At 52.1% G+C, this 7,015-nt stretch overlaps 2 long non-coding RNA genes across 4 annotated transcripts; one reads left to right on the top strand and one right to left on the bottom strand.

Moving 5' to 3' along the window:
- Positions 1-844: 844 nt before the first annotated feature.
- On the bottom strand, positions 845-3,655 carry LOC125927412 (uncharacterized). Of its 3 annotated transcripts, none has more exons than XR_007459335.1 (4): positions 3,561-3,655; positions 3,005-3,144; positions 2,699-2,747; positions 845-1,390 (listed from the first exon to the last, which is right to left on the bottom strand). It is a non-coding gene; the product is annotated as an uncharacterized LOC125927412 (long non-coding RNA). The 3 variants fall into 3 exon arrangements; XR_007459333.1 differs by having other exon boundaries at positions 3,040-3,144; XR_007459334.1 differs by lacking the exon at positions 2,699-2,747.
- Positions 3,656-3,757: 102 nt separating this feature from the next.
- Positions 3,758-5,393, top strand: LOC125927413 (uncharacterized). The gene is made up of 2 exons (XR_007459336.1): positions 3,758-4,621; positions 4,835-5,393. It is a non-coding gene; the product is annotated as an uncharacterized LOC125927413 (long non-coding RNA).
- The last annotated feature ends 1,622 nt before the right edge of the window (positions 5,394-7,015 follow it).

Raw genomic sequence — 7,015 nt, 5'->3', positions numbered from 1 at the left:
ACCTGAGAATATACTAAAACCAGTGTATATGGCTGAATTGTATGCTGTGTGAATTATATCTCCATAAAGCTGTTAAAAAAAAAAAAAACAACACAGAAGTTGGGTGTCGAAGGAAAAGATTCCCTTTGAGGCTGGACAGACATGGCTCCAGATTCCAACTCTGCTACTTACTAGGTCCGCGTACAAGGCATTTAACCTCCTTGACGCATCAGCTTCTCCAAGTGAAAATACTTCATGTTTAGTGTTTTTTGAGTAGATTTAAGATACTTTATAAAGCACTTTAAAAGTTCCTGGCATATACATAGTAGTTAGGGTTTTTTTAATATATAATTTTAACAATAATAATTAACAGTTGAAGACGGTACAGAACCAGCTACTGGAAATCATCACTGCATATTAAATGCTCGTTCTTTAGGAGAGAAGGGAATTAGTAATGAGAGGAAGCAGACCTCAAAGAGAAAGTAGGAGCACGCAGACCGTTAGTGTCAACACCAGAGGAAGGATCACTTGTCTCCAATTTGGAAAATAAGTAGGTAAAAGGGGCTTCTGATAAGAGCTGGATGAGTGGGTTTGGGGTACCAGCAGGGCCCTAGTTTGCTTATCAAAGCCTGGAGGCTGTTTTGGTAGGATCAAGTGAAATGTTCTGGAGAGAAAAGAGGATATAGCTTAGCAGAGCTTAAAATCGAATGGAATTTGGAGCCAGCAGAATACAATATTGTGCCCAAGTTTTGCACTTAACTCCTGATGCAGATTGAATTTGTTTATTTGTCTTCCAGAGAAAGGAAGGGGAGCTAATTTGTGTAATTGTTTCGTATCTAGAGGAAAAGCAATCATTGATCCAGAGTATGGGTTTCGTTTTGCTTTAATATCACCTCCCGCTTATCTATCCCCTAAGTGTATGGATGTCAAAGGGAAACAGGTTTTGATGAAGGTGCTAAATCCGCCACAAGTTGACAAGTTAGCCTGGCCTGTCTCATGGGTCGGAGACAAAAGACAGTTTATCACAGGGCTAGTGGGAGCCAGTGCATTCTGGTTTTTGCAACAACTCTCTAAGCTACAGTTGCCATAAGGCACTGCAAAGAGGGCCAGCTCATACCTGTGCACGCGAGAAGGGTGTGTTACAAGACGGGAACCCTGAGCTTAGGGACCTGAATCTTTTATAATGGACAGTAAGCATGCCTACCCTTCATCCCCGAGGAGGACATTACATCTTCCAAAGCTGTTCACCGTGCAAACATCTTTATAAAGATCAGAGCAAAGGCAGTCGGCATCTTGGCTCACAAGATATACAGCAATGTGAGAGACCCGTGGAAAATCGTCTCCCCACACATAACAGCGGTGTGATCTCGAGTCTCAGTTTCTTCATCTGTAAAACGGGGATGATACGTATCTGGCACGTAGTGGGAGAGAAAAAATGAAATACCAGTATAGTCTTTCAAGCTCAGTTCCTGCCACGCTACAGACACTCAAGAAATGTTAGTTACTTTCTCCTGCTGCCTCCCCCTTCAGCTAAAGGACAGTTTAGTGAAGACTTTATTCTGTGCAAATTCCACGACATTGTACCAACTCTCATTAGAATCCATTAAGACAATACCCATATGAGGGGTGCCTGAGTGACTCAGGTGGTTAAGCCTCCGACTCCAGCTCAGGTCATGATCTCGTGGCTCATGAGTTTGAGCCCTGCATCGTGCTCTGTGCTGACAGTTTGGAGCCTGGAGACCACTTAGGATTCTGTAGACACAGAATCCCTCTCTCTTTGTTCCTCCCCCGCTCCTACTCTCTCTCTCTCTCTCTCTCTCTCTCTCAGAAATAAATAAAGATTAAAACCATTTTAAAAAAGATAATATCCATATGAAAACTTGTCATCGTTATTTTGTTCCAAGATGGCAGCCTATCTAGCCAATAGAATCTGTCTTGATTCCATTAGCGAAGTAGCAAACTTGATCAATTTCAGCCCAAAGATTCACCATGAAACAACTCAAAAGTCCTAAATCCTCCAGTTCAGTGGGTCTCACACTCTGTTGCATGTTTAAGTCACCTGGAGGGCTTTAAAAAATGCCACTGCCTCCAATAGCAATGAAATCATACTCTCTGGGGGCAGGACTCAGGCACTGGCAGTGAAAAAAAAAAATTCTCCAGGTGTTCCAATATGCAGCCAGGGGTAGAGCCATTGCTCTGGCTCTCACTCAAGCAACCAGAAGAGTTTGCACGTGCTGCTTTGCAATTCTTAAGCTGTTTCACTGGAGTGTAATTGGTCTAACTCTGAAAAGGTCACCAGGCATTTGCCGGTATTTTGCTGAGCCCAGCAGGGAGCAGTGACCAGGGCAGGGGGAGTGGGCACACAGAAGAACCTGAAAGTGGGGGCTGGGGGAGGGTCCATTCCCAGAGGATAGGGGAGCACCCTATCTTGTGAACTTTAGAATTCCGCTGCATCCTGAGAATAGGGCTCTGTATGCCTTGGGCACTCAATAAATGCTTGCAAATGGTCTCCGTCTTCTCGGCTCCACCCGCCGAGCATCAAACATTCTGCACGCACACTTCAGCTGGAAGGTAGCTCTCGTCCTTGCCTTGCTCCCTGGCCGACTAGATTATAGGATTAACTCTTCACCCCCTGGCTGGGCCACGGGGAATTCTCTCTCCTCTCTTTCTTTAGGCATAAACAATCAATGATAAAGATTTTCCCACTTTCTTCTCCCACCTTTCTTTGGAGTTGTTTTTAGATGGTGACTTTTGGGTTTTGGCAGATCCTAAAAGAGAAACGAAGGCAAGGCCCAGCATCCGGGATGAGCCGGGGCTCCCCTGTGGTCTGCTCGGTGGTCGTGTGACAGTGCCTCTCTGATGCTCTATCCCGGTGGTAAGCAAAGGTGCGTGACAGGTGCACAGAGCCCCCAAAGTCCGAATTTTGCATTTGCTTTGAGCGAGTGTTCAGTCCCCCTCCCCACCCCGCTCATAAACATGTAAAATACTCAGGTAATCCAGACACCTGAAGGCCAAGTGAGCCTACCTTGTCTATATAATTCAGGCTGCCCAGTAAGTTACCTAAAACTCAGGTGAACATGGGCCTTTTGAACCCGGCCTCGGGAAAGCCTGCGGGAGGGAGCCCTTGTTTCCAGAAGGAGGCTGCATTTTCCTCTTGGTGCCTGGCTGGAACGAAAGGGACCAGAGCATTAGGCAGGCTGGGGGATCTCCCTCCCCAGGTACTGAAGCAGGAGCTGTGGTCCCCGGCGAGGAGGGCTCTGAAAGCCCCCTGGCACCAGGGGTTTCCTGCAAAACCAGGCTGCGGGGAGGGAGCCCTGGAGTCTGATGTTGCTGGCCATGGGCACACAGTTGACGAGGGCGAGCCTCCCTTTATGCCACACCGCCAGGAGGTGGGGGCAGGCTGCAGAAAATAGCCAGCTGGGGAAACTGAGTCCCTCCATGACTCATGAGGTTTTTAAACCATAGCTGCTTGGGCAGGGGTATGGGGCCTGAGCAGGAGTTTGGGGAAGGGGCCGTCTTTCTCTAGCTGAGCTCAAGAGATGTTAAAACGGGCAAGGTTCGGAATGGCTGCTGCCTTCCACCTGCCCCTCCTCTGTTTCCAGGCCCCTCTTCCATTATGTGGGGATGATGGCGCAGAAACTGGAGCTTTGTTCTTTCCCTCTTCCTGGGCACCTGCTGCTCCAGTCCTACCCACCTGGAGGCTCGCAGGCCTCCATAGTGACATCACAGGCCCGTCGCCGCGGAAACGGGCAATGAGCTCAGGCAGTAGGGGCTTGATGGCTTCAGGCAGGGAAGGAGGCTAGTGGAGACCAAGGAGTCAGGGTTTGGAGCTCCACTCAAGAGGGATTGGAATTGATGCGGGGGGCGGGCGGGGGGGGGGGTAAGACTAGAATGTGGCCACAAGCTTCCCAAAACAGGAGCAGCTTTCAGAAGGCACGGATGCCACCGAAAAGCTAAGTTGATGGTCCTTCCCTGCAGGAGCCGCCCCCTGCCTGGTGCCCCGCTGCAGAGCCTGATTGCTCATTCGGGAGCGGTTTCTACTTGTAATTTGTTGGCTCAAAGGTCGGAATGGACGTCTTAGGAAGACAGATTTCCTCTTGGCCATTCCTTAGGGACCGAGCTCTCAAAACCAGTTGTGCCAAATTTCAGCCCAATTTGGGCCTGAGGTTCCCTCGGGGGTGGGCGTGGCTCACAAAGAAAACAGACAAGTTGCAGGGCTGCTGGGCTGTGTGTCCAGAGGGTCAGGTGGGGAAAAAGAGGGACAGGGAGGCCGACGGAGCCCCGGGAGGCAAGGAGACAGGGCACTTTATAAATCACCAGCTCCCTTTTAAAAATGGAGTCTAACCTCCCTCAGCTTTGCTTTTGAATTTATTAGCAGCTTCATTTCCCCGGGTAATAATTCATTATCTCGTTCCCAGCCCGAGAAGCAGTGCCGGCCCAGAAGTGACATTCCCTTCCACACCTTTAAGTGATACTCTTTCAGCTGTGTTATCTTCAGATCACTCTGGGCCTCGACCCCAGGCCCCCGCTGCGTCCGCACAGGCCCCGGCCCACCTCCTTTGCTGGTGCTCTTTCCACCAGGGCGCTCTCTGGGGCCCAAGCCCCTCTCCATCGGGAAGCCAGCCGGCTGCCGGCAGCAGTGGTGAGATAGAGCCTTGCTGTTGGAACCGGAATTGAGATAACTGCTTTTGGGGGGGGGGGAAACGAGGGGAGGGTTGGAGGGGGCCACACGTGTCAGCTTAGCCGGAGGATCTGAAAAAGCTATTTCAATCGCGTCTCCGAGTGGGAAACTGGCAGATGCCCTTCTGTGGAATGAAAGTTTTGCTCTTCCTCTCCGTCTCCTCTGCCAAGGAAGAAAGCTCGACTAACAAGGGATGTGATGATGCTTTTTCATCAGGCAAAAGTCCTTTTTCCTCAAATCCCTTCTCTCCTCACGTCGCAGAAAAGACCCTCTCCTCACGGCCAATATGTCAGGCTGGAAACGAGGATGGGGCTGCGTGTTAGAACCACCTGATGTCCAAGGCCGGACCAGATAAACTTGAAGCCATGGGAGCAGGACCAGACAGCAGGATGGTGAAAGTGCTCAGCTGATCCCAGCCTGGGCTGGGTCTGAGCATCACTGCCCCACAGCCTTATTGCGTAAGCTCGGCCCGGGACCTCAACATCGCTGGGAATTTGTCAAAAATGCTGGACCCTAGGGGCGCCTGGGTGGCTCAGTCGGTGAAGCAACCGACTTCAGCTCAGGTCACGATCTCACGGGCCGTGAGTTCGAGCCCCGCGTCGGGCTCTGTGCTGACAGCTCGGAGCCTGGAGCCTGTTTCGGATTCTGTGTCTCCCTCTCTCTCTGCCCCTCCCCTGTTCATGCTCTGTCTCTCTCTGTCTCAAAAATAAACATTAAAAACTGCTGGACCCAAGCCCCACGCCTGGCCTGATGGAGCAGAATCTGCGTTTTCAGCAAATCCCCAGGGAACAGATGAGTATCTTGCCCCATGGGCATTGAAATCCCTTAGACTTAGAGCCTCGCCGTCCCTCCTCCTGCTCTATCAGCCCTGCTGTGCTGTGCTGGGGGGGAGGGGGCGGGGGACGGGTCACAAGTCCCAAGGGTAGGAGAGAAGACAGCCCTTTTCTCCAATGTCAACCGTCACACCATTGCACCTCCACCTGGCCGAGAAAGGGGGCTGGAGGAAAGCAGGAACCTCAGGCCCCTGCATGCAGAACATGTACAAATCAGCATCCGGGACCCCTGCCGGATCAGGGCTGGGGACAGTCTCGCAACCCTGCAGGGAAGATTGAGAATGGGTGGTAAGGTTGGGGTCTGCCAGTGTTCCATGCACCACCCCCCCCCCCCCACTCCCAGGCCTGGGTCCTGCAGCCTCTCAGGGCTGAGAGGCCGGCAAAGTGGCAGCCGGTGGGGGCCCACCGGGCAGGCATCTGCGTTCTGAAGGTCAAAATTGCAGCACAGTGTCAAGGCCCTAATGGCTGAGCATTTCCTTCACATCGGCGCACTCTCCTATTAGTGGATGATGCCTGTTTTCTGGGCGCTGGAAGGAAGGGCAGGCTTGGCCGAGAGTGTCTGCCTCGATCAGCTCAGCTGGGGGTCTCAGGACACGGGGCAGTGGGGGGGGGGCACTCCTGAGCTCCAGTGAGCTGCCAAGGCCTGAGATCTGGGTCCCTCCCGGGTCCCTCGAGAGCCAGCAGGGAAGATCTGTGACTGAGGGTCTGTCCTGCCTCTACTCTCCACGGGTGAGTCCCCACTGGACCTCTCAGTTGGGGGCCATTCCTACAGTCTCCACAGTAAACATCACACCCCCAAGACCATTATCCGCCTGTGAGCTACCCCTTCCCTGGCAGTAGCTTCCTCCCCTCTGGGTTCTTCCTGGTCCGGTTTCTATCCCCAAACGGACAAAGCAGGGCACTGAAACTGACACCCAGAGGTCAGAGTTCGAGACCTCGGTTCAGTCACTTACAAGTCACGTGACCTTGGGCAGGTCATGGGCCTTGTCTGAGCATCGGTGACTTCGTCTTCAAAAAATGGGAGGCGTGAAGCCAGCTTTGTTGAGCGGCAATGAAAACAGAACGAACAAAGGGAGCGCTCCTCACACCGTGGCGGGCACACCGTCGCTGCTCACATGCACATCCGCTTATCAATGTGAGCAGAGTCTGAGCCGTTAGCGTAGGCCGGGGGTCCTCGAGTGGGTCCCCTGACCATCGGTATCGCCAGGCCCTGCCCAGGACCCACAGACGCAGACATGCGGGATGGGGTCAGCAACCGGGGTTCAGCAAACACTGCTGATTCTGCTGCCGGCTCAAGCGTGAGGCCTCCGGTGTGACCGGAAAATGCTGCGGCTAATAAGCCATGAGTCACTGTGTGCTACCTTCAAAGTCATGTTGATTTGGAAGGGAAAGGATGCGTATTAGAATTCTCCAGAGAAATCGAATCAATAGGAGAGAGAGGTAGATGGAGGGGGGGATGGTGAAGAGACAGAAAGAGAGAGAGAGAGATGATGGATGGATAGATAGATAATTGACTGATAGA

The sequence above is a fragment of the Panthera uncia genome, chromosome E1, assembly GCF_023721935.1.
Source record: "Panthera uncia isolate 11264 chromosome E1, Puncia_PCG_1.0, whole genome shotgun sequence".
Lineage (NCBI taxonomy): Eukaryota > Metazoa > Chordata > Mammalia > Carnivora > Felidae > Panthera > Panthera uncia.
This window is presented reverse-complemented; position numbering and strand designations above follow the sequence as displayed.